The sequence below is a fragment of the Columba livia genome, chromosome 24 (assembly GCF_036013475.1).
Source record: "Columba livia isolate bColLiv1 breed racing homer chromosome 24, bColLiv1.pat.W.v2, whole genome shotgun sequence".
In the NCBI taxonomy this organism is placed as follows: domain Eukaryota; kingdom Metazoa; phylum Chordata; class Aves; order Columbiformes; family Columbidae; genus Columba; species Columba livia.
Window position 1 is genome coordinate 641317 of NC_088625.1, and position 13462 is coordinate 654778.

The window sequence follows — 13462 nt, forward strand, 5'->3', positions numbered from 1 at the left end:
CAACGCGAGTTGCCAGCGAATACCTGGCAGATTGCTGCCTTCACCTGCCGCCCCAGGGCAAGGGCTTCCCAAGCCCAGCCCAGCCAGGAAGGAGATGAGTCATGGCTACGGGCTGGGACCAGCACAGAGAAGGTCCTCCTCTCGCATTTGCGTTGGGCTGCGTGCCCCGGGACACTGTCAGGAGCGGCCGTGACTTCGCAGGAGGGGAAAACAAGTGCGGTGGGATGGGCACAAGGAACTGCAAGGATCAAGCATTCCTGGGACAAGAACGAGCCGCTCAGGGTCCTGCAAGGCTTCTGGGCATAAAGATGTTTGTCTCATTGTAAGGATTTTTTTTTATTGCCTTTATTTTTCCCTGAGGCTCCAGAGTGCAGACGGCCCACCAGAGCAGCCACGAGGCTAATGAAACTGAAATAAAGAGTATAAACACTGAAAAGCCTCGTGCTGCAGGGCTAAATCTGACCCTGCCATCGAGCCACAGAGCCCAAAGCTGCAGAAGCTCTTGCAGGACGTGACAGACCCAGCCGGACTCCTGGGGCATCACCGGCGCACGGCAGCAGACACAACCCCGCCTGAAGTTCAGTTACCGGCACCAAAACCGGGAACTTTACAGCAAAGAGGGAACATTTTCCAGCAGAGAAACGGAGGTTCAGCCTCTGCCTCCCGCTCCCAGCTGATGCCCACGGCACGAGGCGGCTCAGAGCTCCGGGAGGGCAGCGTCGGGGATTGGCGTTAAACGCACGTCTGATAAAGGAGCGAGCGGGAGCAGCCGTGGTGAGGAGCTGCATCGCCGGCGCTGCCATCGCCTCCCGGGGCCCCAGGAACTCCCCGAACATTTGTTTTGCTGCGTGCCGCGGCGCCTGCCAGCCATGCATTATCTTAATGAGACACAATAATATTCTATCAGTTCTACAAGCTATAGATTGAAGCCACAAAGAGAAATCGTCTGAACTTCCATATGATTAATCTTGTCAAAACATGTTCGTTTAATCCCTTACAAATGAAAGGAAGATGTGTTTAAAATGTCATCCTTGGGGTCTGGGAGCCAGGTTCCTATAAATCCGTCAACCCAGGCAAACCATATTATTTAGGAGCTGTTTGACAGCAGATGTGCTGAAAACACATTTAAACTATGCACACCAGGCTTACATCATCTCAGACATAAAAGTTGCACGCGTTTTTTTCCCGTTTCACCTTCCTGTGCCCAATTGTACACAGAGGATCCCGGGGAGGAGATGGACGGGTTGCGAGGAACACACACGACTCACGGCGAAGCAAACGCGCAGGAAAACCCGGGTGCCAATGAGCTGATGGGTCTGACAAGAAAGGCCAAGCATGTAAGAAATGTCCACGGATACCTTATTCCAGGGGGAAATCGGCACCTGTGCCAGCACAACCAGCACCTGGCGCATCCCCAGAAACCACGAGCAATGGTTGGGAAAACACAGACACCCTCGCTTACAGCAGATTCGTTGCTCTCCAGCACAAGAAAAGAAGGAATCTGTGACCATGTTCTGCGCTGCCTGTGGAAAGGATGGATCCCACCGCCTGGTCACGGGCCTGGGCCCAACCAGGAGCGTCAATTCTCTCTGTACCACCAGGTGAAGCACCTCGCCTCATAAAGCTCCTTGAGCTTCTCTTGAACTGCAAGACATCCACCCAAAGGGGCTCCCAGCTCATCCCACAGGTCCCCCAGCTGCACCCCAAGCCCGCTCCTTGGCAGCCCGGCCCTTTTTTGGGGAACACCCCCATGCCCGCTTAACACGAAAGATGTTTGACACGTATGACAATGGACGGGGATTGGTTGGGTTCTTGATTGGTTCTGAAGGTGCTTATATTTAAAACAATTTGTTAGGCTCCCCGTGATTTACTGCCATGCTGGAAAATGGGGCTGGGTATTGATTCTTTGCCTTTTCTATTGCAAATGGGTGTAATGTTTTATAGTATGTCAGAATAATAGCAGCGGGCACTTTATCAATGTCAAATGTTAAAAATGATCAGGTATTGTGATGTAGGAGATTAAATATGAAAGCTTGATGGGTATATAAAAGTAAAATGGCAATAATAAAGGGATTTTTATGTTCAACTCCTTGCTTTCCCAAATCTACCTGGGGAGCTATTAGAACCAATTGTGCTGATCAGTGACATATCACCATGGGTTAAAGGACAGCAAAGTGCTGGGTTTAACTCCCAGGGGGTCTTTGTGCGCTGTTGGGCTGTCGCGGGGCTGGAGGTTGAGCCCTGCCCTGCCTGGCACCGTCTGCAGAGCTCCACGTCCCCGCGAGCTGTGCGCAGCTGCCGAGCCCCAGGCTGGGACACGGGACGTCATCTGGCGTCGCAGAGCCAGCAGCCTCGGGCACAACCCGGGATTTGGTGCAGAGCGAGATAAGGACTCCAGGACTGCAAAGCCAGAGGGGCTCGGGCTGCCCGCACCCCTGACTGCCATTAGCCCAACCCAGAGCAGAAACCCTCGTTGTTCCCACACTGCTGTAACCCAGACAAGCAAATTAATTGCAGAGTCACTTAATGTATTGATTGAAAAGGCTGAGATGCAATAAGTAATGCAAAGCGTTCAGCTAGGACAAGCCCCAGGATGTGCTGAGAGCAGCACTGCTGCCTTTCGGCTCTCACTAAAACGCTTGGCAAGATGCAAGGTACATCTAGGCGGGTTTTTTAACTTTTCCATGAGGATATCTTCAAGAGTAACTGGGCCTTACATTTTAACAATCTGTAGCACAAGCATTTGTTAAACAGCTCTGTTGTCCAGCAAGCAAAGGCCAGCGAGCCGAGCTGGTGTCAGCTGCTACAACAGCTGCAGGAAAGCAGGCACGGAGGGGCGGGAGAAGCTGTTCCAGGAGCAGAACAAACACGAGGTGGAAACCCAGAGAGGAGTGTGGGCCCAGCAAGCCCCGGGGACCCCACAGCTCCGTGCCCGACACCACACTCACCTCCCGGGCTCGCTGCCCGCGTCGTGTCTCCATCACCCGCTCCAAAGAACGTGTGGTCGCTGTTATCACCAACGGCCTGTTCTCAAACCCTGCCACAAACCATCTTTCCTCTCTCCAGCACACAGATCTCTCCCAGAGCCCTGCTCGCCCCCAACACCGGCCTTTTTGTAGCCCTGGCAGCCCCTAATTGCTGCAGATCCCCTCCCGGCACACAGCTGCGCTCCTGCAGCACCACAGCTGCTTAACCCTCCCGCCAGCCCCGCTCCTGTACCCCCCACACACCGGGGCTCCCCGTCACCCAGCAAAGCCAAAGGGCGGGTACATCGGAGAAAGTGCTGATGATCAAATAAATATATCATAGACAGAAATATACAAAAAATGAAATAAACAAGAAGTAGTCAGTCCCCCCCAAAAAAACAGAAAGTGAGAAAAGCTCATTAAAATTATGTATAACGTAATTGCATTTATTTAAGAAGGTATTCCAGTATCAAACGGTGCATTTTGACAATGCAAAAACCGCAATTACTTTTGCACCACCCTAACAATGGGGCTGGTCTGGGTCCTGATTGTCTGGACCAGTGAAAATGAAGAATTCTTTGTAGTGGAAAATCACCACACCGGAGCTGCTGTTTGCTCTGGAGTTGTTTTCTCCATAGCTGTTGCTTGCTCTGGAGCTGCTGTTTGCTCCATAGCTGTTCGCTCCGGAGCCGGCACGGGGCACGAGCAGGTGTGGGCAGCGAACACGAGACGTGGTGGCGAAGCGGCTGCTGTGCCGTGGGCCTGGTGGCAGCCGGCGGTGGCGGGGACGGGGCGGCTCAAACGCTGGTTTGTGGTGGAATGACAGGATCTGGGCTGGAAGCGAAGGGGAAGCGGCAGGAGACGCTCCCGAGCGCATCGTCCCGGCGCCCGCGGGGAAGCAGCTGCTGCGGCTGCGGCTGATCCGGCCCCCGGCGAGTCCCCCACACACTCCCACCTCCAGAAACAGGCGCACAGAGCAGGGACAGCTTCCCCGAGTCCATCGGTGCAGACGACTTGCGCTAATAACCATTAATACTCTCACCGATACTGTGGTACAAAGGAAGAGCAAAAAAAACCCCAATAATTCTTGAAGCCTGGACTCCAATTAATTTTTTTTGAGTTGTCGTAAGCAAGAGGAAAAAAATGCACAGGCAGGACAAATGTTCTCCTAATTACCAAAACACTTTATTAACCAGCGCTAATTAAAGCATTTCTTGGAGTCTGACAAATGTCTGGAATTACTCAATTTAGAAGTTAGTTTTGACTTCAGTAATTTATACAAGGTTGGAAAGTTACGGCGGGCGGGGGGAGGGGGAATATCTTTCAACTAATGTTTTTTTATTAAAGCTGACAGCAATAATTAGTTACTTGCTACTAATGGGGCAGCCCCCGGAGGGAAGTTTGCCGAGATGGATGGCTTGGGCACACGCCAGCAGGAAGGGGTGGGAGCCGCGGGCCGAGCTGGCAGGTTGTCCCCGCGTGACACCCACCTGCGGCCCCGGTGGCCTGGGCTGCGGCCAGCGCGGGTCACGCTCAGCAGCCCGAGCTGCGCGGCCCCGGGGCAGCAGGAGCGGTGCCGCCTCGGTTGGCGGCAGAGGCAGCGGCGGGTTCGGAACCGCAGCCACAGATGTGCTGGGAATCGGCGTCTGGCGCGGTGCCGCCCGGTGCTCGCGCGGTGGGTGACGAGCCCCAGCTCCGAGCAGAGGTAACGCACGTTAAAAACTCCTTTCCTTTGCTTCCAGACAATAATCGACTGCATTTCTACAGGGCCCCTGTGAAAAGCGTTGGGGCTGAACACAAAGCCTCACCCGGTGCAGAGATGAGGTTGAACAGTTACCACAGGCTTTTACAGCCGTTTCCCATCAATCCCCAGCGCTGGAGGCGACCGACTACAGGTCTTCCGAAAAGTAGGTTTCTAGTTTCCACAGGCACAGAAAAAGCCCGAACATGAGAAACTAATGAGCTCCGCAGATTCAGGAATCAGAACGCAAAGAAAGAGGATCCAGATTCTCTTTTCATCTTGGTGTTTTTTGAGCTTGACACATAATTTTGGATGCTTGGGTTGTCAATACCTTTTGTTTCTCATCCTTCCTATAAACTGCAAATGATCCAATTACAGAGTAAAAGGAACAGAAAGGGGGGAAAGCAAGAGAAATGCAGTAATCTAGGGGAGAAAGAGAGCACCTGAGAAGAAAAGCTCATGCTTTTTCAATGGGAAATGCAACATGGCACAGACAAACTACAGGGTATTCGGAGTTAGAGACAGGAGGCGGCCAAGGGTCAACCAAGGGTTCAGGTCCAGCCTTGGCCTGGTCCCCCGTCCTTCCCTGGGGCTGTTGCCCGGGGGGGTTGTGGGTGGCACGATGGAGATGCCCTGAGCCCCCGTGGAACGGCACCGACCACACCAGTTCCACGCCACTGGGATGGAGCCCTGGGGTCACACACAATTCCCGTGCTGTAAAACCCCCCGACGTGTGACCAGAGACGCTCTCTGCAGCCTGACCAGGGAAGGTCTATTTTCCCTTTTTGTTTTTTGGGTTATTTTTTGCAAGCATGAGAGGAGAACCAGGCCATGGGCTGTGTGAGGCGCTGGCGCCGCTGGTGGGAGAGGTTACCCGGGCAGCCCTGACAGCTCCGCCAACGCCGCCGCGGCTGCGGAACCGACAAGGAAAGGCCTCGCTTAAAGACAGGGCTCAGTGTCTGAGCAGCGTAATGAGCTGTTTCACATCGCCCGACCTTGTAGCAGCCATCACGGCTTCCCAAAGGGCTCGGGCTGCCGGCTCTGACGTCTGTTGCGCTGCCGAGCTCAGCGCCTTGTCCCTGTGAGCTGCACGGCAACAACAGGGTCTCCTGAATGGCTACGTCTCCCAACACCCCAAAACCTCTCACCCCAAACGTTGCCATGGAGCCAAATGCCCCCATCACGTCCCTGCCTGTGCACTGTGGGAACGGCTTCGCCATCATCATCATCATCCTCTCCGCACCTTCTTTCCTCCAGAGACGAAGGAGCCGGGCGGGTTTTAGCAATGGGCTCCGGGGCTCGTGGGGCTCTGGGTAGACAGGTACCCAAGCGAGGAGGCATTTCCCATGGTGGGTCCCGGGACAGCGCTTTGCTCACCTGGTTGGTCACAGGGGGCTGCTCCGGGGAAGCCCCAGGTCCCTGTTTCTCTCTCTGCTGGAAGCGGCTCCACTGACCTCGGCGCCCTGGAAACACCAGAAAGGGAACTTAGCAGCGGAAAACCCACTGTCTCCGAAAGCTTTGAAGGGAATGTGGAGAAGAATAGAAAGAGGTATTGAGATCTCTTTTCCCAAACTCAAAAAAAAGCTTTAAAGGTAAATATCTCACAAAGTCTCTTATTTGAGTCATTCTTCACCAGCAATAAATGTGTCACCCTAAAGTGCTTTATTTAGAAATAAAAAAACATTTTCTTTGTAGAGCGCTCCACGTTACCTCGAGGCTGGAAGCAAAGTTCTCCTCCTCTCGACGGATCCCCCTCGATACATTCACATGTTCTCCTGTCATCTGATCTAGGTTATAAAAATGTAAAAACAACCAGAGAGACATGTGGCTGCGGCACCCGGCTGGCGTGCCCCTCCGTGCCCGGTTTCACTGCTTCACGGCTGCCCGGGCTCGCTTCAGCGGAGAATTTCTCCCTCCAAATGAGTTTCCTGGTTTATGTTAGAAATTTTCCTTTAGACAAACCTGGTAATTTTTCAAGCTAAAATGTCTATGTTTTAAGTACTTAGGAAGTTTAAGGATCCAACTGATGGGGACATAAATCTGAGTTTATTCACACTGGAGTCCCTGTGTCTAACTGATCCTTTGAAAAAAGAAGAGACGATACGGAGCCAGGCACATTTTTACTTGTTTTACAGTAGATGAAAAAACCCAACAGCCAAGTGTCAATCAGGTGGGTAATTCATTACTGTCTGCTCACATTCCAGGCCGTTATGTGCTAATGCCAGGGGAAGGCGGCGCTGCTGCTTTCTTGAGCGTGTACGAGTTCACCCGAAAACGAAGAGAGGGCTGATGTGGTTTCCCCACCGCAGACTGTGCTGGGGCCACCTGTTAACCAGGTGTGGCAGCCGCGGTGATCGTCCCTTCAGCTCCCCCTGCGTCCCCCAAACCCATCCTCGTGCCCCCAAACTCATCCTCCCAACCACATCCTCATCCTCCCAAACGCATCTTCATCCTCCCAAACCCATCCTCATCCTCCTAAACCCATTCTCTTCCCCCCAAACCCATCCTCTTCTCCTCAAACCCATCTTCATCCTCCTAAACCCATCCTCTTCCCCTCAAACCCACCCTCACCCCCCAAACCCATCTTTATCCTCCCTCAGCTCCCCCTGCATCCTCCCAAACCCATCCTCATCCTCCCTGTGGCTCCCGCTGACGTCAAGCTCTTGTAACGCAAGATCACGTACTGAATACAAGCAGGACACATCCTATTGTTCGGTGATAAAGAGAAGGCAAAAAAAGAAAGATCAAGAGAGGCAGGGAGTTAAAAGACCAAAGTTATTTCTCAGAGCAGGGAAGAACAAACCCCTCCAGCCCTATGGTGGGGCTCAAGCGCTGTGCCAAGGTGCGGGCGCAGGCTGCTGAGAGCAGCGGGTGACACTGCCAGGGAACCCGCAACGTCCCCCGAGGGCTCCCGTGTCCCCCTGCAAAGTGGCCTTCACAGAGGGTGGCTGGGGCTCTTGCAGCTCAGTCCCAGCACAGACTCAGCTTTCGGGTTTCGTCCAAGTGCCTAATTAAATTTTCAGAGCGCTTACTGCTCAGGATCCAACACAAATAGCTGCAGAAGCCAGGGAGGAGGCAGGGGAAGGACGGTGGGGGGGAGGGAGGGAGAAACCTAAAATAAATACATTAATTAAACAAATAAATAGGGAAAGAAAGAACCGAGGGAAAATAAAAGCCAAGCACGGCAGCGCTGGCTGCCCGCACGCTCATTAGCAGCAGGAGCGCAGGGAAGTGTCTCGCTGTCTGGGGCTGTCATCCTTCATCCTGACGAGCACTTAGAGAGTCGCGACCCCTTTCAGCATCTCCATACAGACAATCAGCCCCGCGCATCGGTCACTGCCGCGCTCGCCACATCTCCGCCTCGGCATGGGGAGCTGCCGAAAGAGGGATATTATATCCCAGGGAAGCGGGGAGGGGGGCAGGCTGCTGCCCACGCCAAAACGGGCAGGGAGGAGCGGGCAGTGCCAGCAAGAGCTGCCCGGCCTCACCGCGAGCGATGCCACAGCCGGGGGAACCCCCGGCCCCTCATCCCGGGAGAAGGCAGCAGCACATCTATTTGTGCAGATGCCCACATGTGTGCTCAAGCTGTCAGCAAACAATCATTTCAGCTGGGTTTAAAGGGAAAAAAACCCAGTGTCATCTACTGAGAAGGAGCCCGGGAGCAGTTTGTGGTGAGGCCAAGATCTGGGGCCGCGGCAGCAGAGGAGGGTTCGCAGGGCAGGGAGTTCGCAGGGCAGGGCGGATCACAGAGTAGGAGGGTTCGCAGGGCAGGGGGGGTTGTAGGGCAGGGGGGGGTCGCAGGGCAGGGGGGTTCACGGCACGCTGGGCTGTCGGTGCTTGGCAGCCGGCGGCTCTCGCTGCTCCCCGCAGCACCGCTCGTTACCTCTCTGCCTCAGCTCCCCATGTGGTTTATTAGGCCGGGGAAGCGCGGTGAGCGCCAGCGTGGAGCCCGAGGTGACAGCCCCGGCACGGCTCTGCCAGGTCCCGCCACGCTGCTGTTTGCTGTGCCCGGTGCTGGCAGCAGCCATCGTGTCCCGGTAAGAAGGAGGACACGGCCGCCCCGCGCTGTGCCAGCCAGGAAAACCAGGGGCTGAAGAGCCTCTCCTTGCTAATTAACACCACCACTTGATGACTCAGTGGCGCAACGCTTGCCAAAGCAGGGGATGCTGTCCAGGACCTCGGGTCTTGTTGCCATCGCCTGTAGAGCAAACGGGTGCAGTCTGGGCAGTGCGCTCACGATGGGAGCATTTCCCATGTCGTTCCTTCCCATGACCCTCCAGCTCGACTGGTCGTGGTTCTCACTGCAGACAGCCCGTCTCGTGCCAAAGCCAGCACCGCGTGGTCGCCGCGTGGTGCCAGCGCGCATCCCTCCTGCGTTATCACGACGGAGCATGCAGCAGCACGGTCCCCGCGCTGCTGAGGCCGCAGCTCCAAGCGCACCTCAACGCCGCTGGATTTCCTCGGCAAACGTCGCTCGTTGCCGGGAACTCGTGTTCTGCTGGACTGTTTGCTCCTCGTCAACACAGAGGAAATGTGGCCTGTGTTGTTACACCGCCAGAGCAAACAGTGTGGAGCTGCTTAAGCAAAAAAAAGCAAACACCTCTTTCACTGCAATGTGGAGGTTTAAAAAAAAAGAGAAACAAAAAAACCCTCCACAAGAACAGAAAGAGCCAGAGTCATATCATACCATCAGGAAGATGCTGGCAGTGCCTGCTCCCGGCTCCCCACAGCTCCCGCTGAACCTTTGGGGATCGGGCCCCTTTTGGGGACCCCCTGACCCATGTCCTGCCCGGGGTCACAGCCTGTGGGCACGGCTGCCCCCGAGCCAGCCCAAGGGTCTGCGGCTGCTACGGGTCAGGCATTTAATTTTTATTTATTTATTTCCCTAATTGTACTTAGCAGAAATTGAATCTCCGTTCCAGTCCCTTCTGATTCCATAAAGGGGTATCAGTTACACTGTAAGCCCAATTTATTCTTTTCTATGTATTCATTAAAGCCCAGTTAGTTCCTGCATTAGTTAATGGAATTGATGATGTAATTAAGCTACAGGCAGACATTAACAACCAGAACCGTCAGGGAGGTTTAGGCTCCTTTACCACCCTGTTCCCGGTGTTATACATCTTCTCATTTCATCACAGTGACTCTAACCGGTTGGTTCAAAGCGACGCCCCGTGCATACGGAATAGCCAGAGCGCGCTCTGGAGCGGCCCTGGGTGCGATGCTGCACTGCTGCCACGCCGCACTGCTGCCACGCCGCACTGCTGCCACGCCGCACTGCTGCCACGCCGCACTGCTGCCATCCTGTGATGCTGCGCTGCTGCCATGCTGCCATCCTGTGATGCTGCCATGCTGCACTGCTGCCATCGTGCCCTGCTGTGCCACCCCAGAGTCCCTGCAGCACCATGTGCCCGGTGACGTGGTGCAGGAAGGCCCTGTGCTCGTTTTGCTTTGCTCCATGGGAGTTTATCTGTTTGGGTTTGTTTTGTTTTGTGTTTTTGTTTTTACCTTCAGCTGAGAACTTGCAGATCTGATGCCTTTTAGTTTACTCCTTACCGCGCTATTACTGGAAGACAACCCTACAGGCACGGGTTTCCCAGGTAACCTCACTGCTGCTCCTGCACCGGTTTGAAATGAGCTGCCTTTTAATTCAGGCGTTTGCCAGTGTGAGCCGGGGTTTCCCAGGGGAAGAGCCGCAGCCGGGCTGGGCAGGGACGCGGGGGTCGGTGCATCGCTGTTCAGTGCAGTGGGGAAGGAAAGATCATGCAGATGTACCAGATGAAGAGGTTTAATGGTTCTGAAGCAGAGACTCGGTTCACAGGTCTGGCTGAGGAAATGGATTTCTTCAAAGCAGAACAAACCCCAGGGTCAGCACAAGAAAGCACCAGCCGAGCAAACGGCACATTGTCCTTTCCAGGCAGCTGCGGGCCAGCTCCTCCTGCTCTGCGAAGATCCACCGCCAGCCTTTCTCCCTTCTCATTTCTTCCTTTCAAGGGACAGAGGGTTTCCCGTATTCAGCATCTGCAGTCCTGCTCTGCACGTTTCCCAGTGAGGCTGAGCCCTGGGCTTCCCGGGGACGTGTCCCATTTTCTGCTTTCTGCTCTGGCAGAGCTGGCGAGCGCCGGTGCCCGGGAGGGATGCGCCGAGTTCTCTGCCCAGAGCAGCTCTGCCACCCGCACCACGCCGGGCTCCTTTCTGTTCCACCTGCGGGTGGGTGCGGGAGGGATGTGCTGAGTTCTCTGCCCAGAGCAGCTCTGCCACCCGCGCCGTGCCAGGCTCCTTTGTGTTCCACCTGTGGGTGGATGCGAGAGGCTCTGAGCACCACGGCGTCACCACGCTCCACCAGCTACGGCAGCTCCGGGTGCAGCAGCGGGTCACGCTGGGCTCTGTGCTGGCGATGCCGGGACGGAGGCACCAGCCTTGCAGGGTGCAGACTGGATCTGTGGGCAGCTCCATGCTGCTGTTTGGGGTGGCAAGAGGGGTTCTGCCACTAATAACACACGAGACATCCTTCGCCGTCACCACCGGTTCCACCCCCGAGCAGGAGCCTGCCAGCATCCCCCTTCTTGTGAGCAAACAAACCTCTGCTAAAAAGAAAGACCATTGATAATTATGCACAAAGAAGAAAACAAACTCTCTCTCTCTCTTTCTCTCTTGTAATGAGCCTTAAAAAAAACCCCTAAGTTTTGTAACCAAAAAGCTTTCTACTTTGGAGACAACATCAACACTTCAGAGAAGCCCCAACAGCTCTGGCGAGTGACGATGAAGCGAAGGACGTGTCAGACGGTGCCGACGCGGGGTGCCAGGGCCAGATCTCTGAGCCGGGGGTCACACCAACGCCATCGCTCACACCAGGGAGCTATCAACAAGGCACTAATTGGATTGAAAGGAGGCAGCAGGTGGACAGAAACAAAGCAGGAAAACGGCTTTGGAACTAACATCGTTAGGAACAGAAGTCTGGGCAAGCAAGAGGAGCAAGTCCTGGGCCCAGGAGACGGGGCAGAACCCGGTACCGCTGGGCAGTGCCCACAGAACCGTGACAGAACACACAAGATTTGGTAAAGATCCCAAGAGCCAGAGCAGGCTCAGCACCCTGGAGCTCTGCCGCTCCTCCCGCCCCGTCCGCACCTCCAGTTTAAATTATCCGGCGGGGTAACACCGTCTGTCACAAAGCTAACGTTGGCCTCTGCCTCCCAAATTGGCTCAGGGGAATCAGCAGGAAGGAAGGATCAGACTAAATAAAACCTGCTTACCTGCTCATTAATTTAGTCTTTTTTCTTCCCCTCTCCTAGCCTTGTGGTTTCTATAACTGTAGGACAACTAAAGAACAGCAAAGTCCTAGATGAAAGGGAGCATAGGTCTGGAAGCGTCAAGATTAAAGGAGAGTTTTTAGGATTAGTCTTTGATTTAGTTTTTCTATCTTGGCTCTGTGGCGCTGATTCCCGCTCCTCTCCGCGCAATCCCGCTGCAGCCCAGGGCTCTGCAGCAGCTCCCAGCCGTCTTTCGAGGCCAGGGCAGCCGACGTGCTTCCGCAGCAGCCTGGGCGGCCGGGGCCCGTCCTGCCCCGTTTCCCCGTCCCCACGCCAGGGCCGGGAGCCAAGCACCACCAGTTAACAGCTGTTATTTAGCCAACATCCCTGGAGTGTTTCCGAAGCCGGCGCCAAAACAAATAAATATACCAGGAAACCCATGTGAATTTCCTCACTAAAAAAATAAACCATTTCCTTGCTAAGGTAAACCTCCAGAGGAGTCCCTGGGAGACTAGAGCGGCACGGCTCGGCACGGCTTGGTATGGCTCGGCATGGCTCATCACAGCCCGGCACGACAGCATCATCCTCCTCCTCTGTGCCTGCCCTCCCCCAGGGCCAGCCCGCTCCCCTACCTGGGTGCAGGTGGTGCCAAGAGGGTGCCAGTGCTTGCGCTCTCTGCACGGAGCCACCTGTGCCCCTGTCCCCAGTGTCCCCCGGCCAGGGCTGCAGTGTCACCTCTGCCTTCCACGAGAAGCCCTGCGCCACGAGCCTGGGAGTGAAAAGGTTCATTTCTCAAGCAGTTCTACATCTCCCTGGCTCGTTAAACAAAGGAGGGGGAAGAGCCCAAGAAGACAGAGCTCCTAAATTAATCGGCAGAGTTTTCTCGCTAATGCCCTTTATGTTTTACATAATAATATAAAGCTTTATTCAGAGACAACAGCCTCCTACATCAAAGATCCTTCTCTCCTGTGGTGAACTTTCATGCCCTTCTCCTTGCAATTAATGCAGAAAGATCTAAATAAAGTTAGGGAGAGCAGCTTGCAGGCGACATCGCGAGCGCTGGCTCCGTCACAAAGCAGCTTTGCTCGCTGCTGCCTGCAGGGACCCGCTCGGCTTCGCCGGGCTCCATGCGCGGATGAAGATCAACGCGGGAGCAGCGTGGTGATGGGGGCTGCTGTGCTCTTCGTCCTCCGAGCTGGCAGCACCGCCCGGGAGGCGGCTCGGAGAAGGAACAACGTCAATTTGATTCTACAATCTCAAAGCCCCTGCCTGGAAAGCTTTGCATCGTGCACTGTGCACATAGAGCAGGACAGGCGCCGGTGCCCTCGGTTGTGCTGCCCAGGCCTGCTCGAGCTTCAGGAGGTCATCGCAGGCTGATGCCCGCGGGTGTATGATCAAGGCAGCCCTTCGTTAATTAATGTAGGTGCACAGCTTTGCCACAAAGGTCAACATTTCACTTCGGAGGAGCATTTACATGGCTCATGCATAGCAATGCGGGAGCAAGAGCT

At 54.9% G+C, this 13462-nt stretch overlaps 1 long non-coding RNA gene across 4 annotated transcripts in view; it reads right to left on the reverse strand.

The window, feature by feature from the left end:
* LOC135576281 (uncharacterized) overlaps positions 1–13462 on the reverse strand; it is an 85607-nt gene that overhangs the window by 12223 nt on the left and 59922 nt on the right. For 2 of the 4 annotated variants that reach the window (XR_010467872.1, XR_010467873.1), the window contains exons 2-3: positions 6085–6170; positions 4038–5064 (exon numbers count right to left, since the gene is read on the reverse strand). This is a non-coding gene — a long non-coding RNA (uncharacterized LOC135576281). Of the gene's footprint in view, positions 1–2948; positions 4014–4037; positions 5065–6084; positions 6171–6417; positions 7197–13462 lie in introns of those variants that run through there. The other 2 variants (XR_010467874.1, XR_010467871.1) reach the window with 2 other exon arrangements.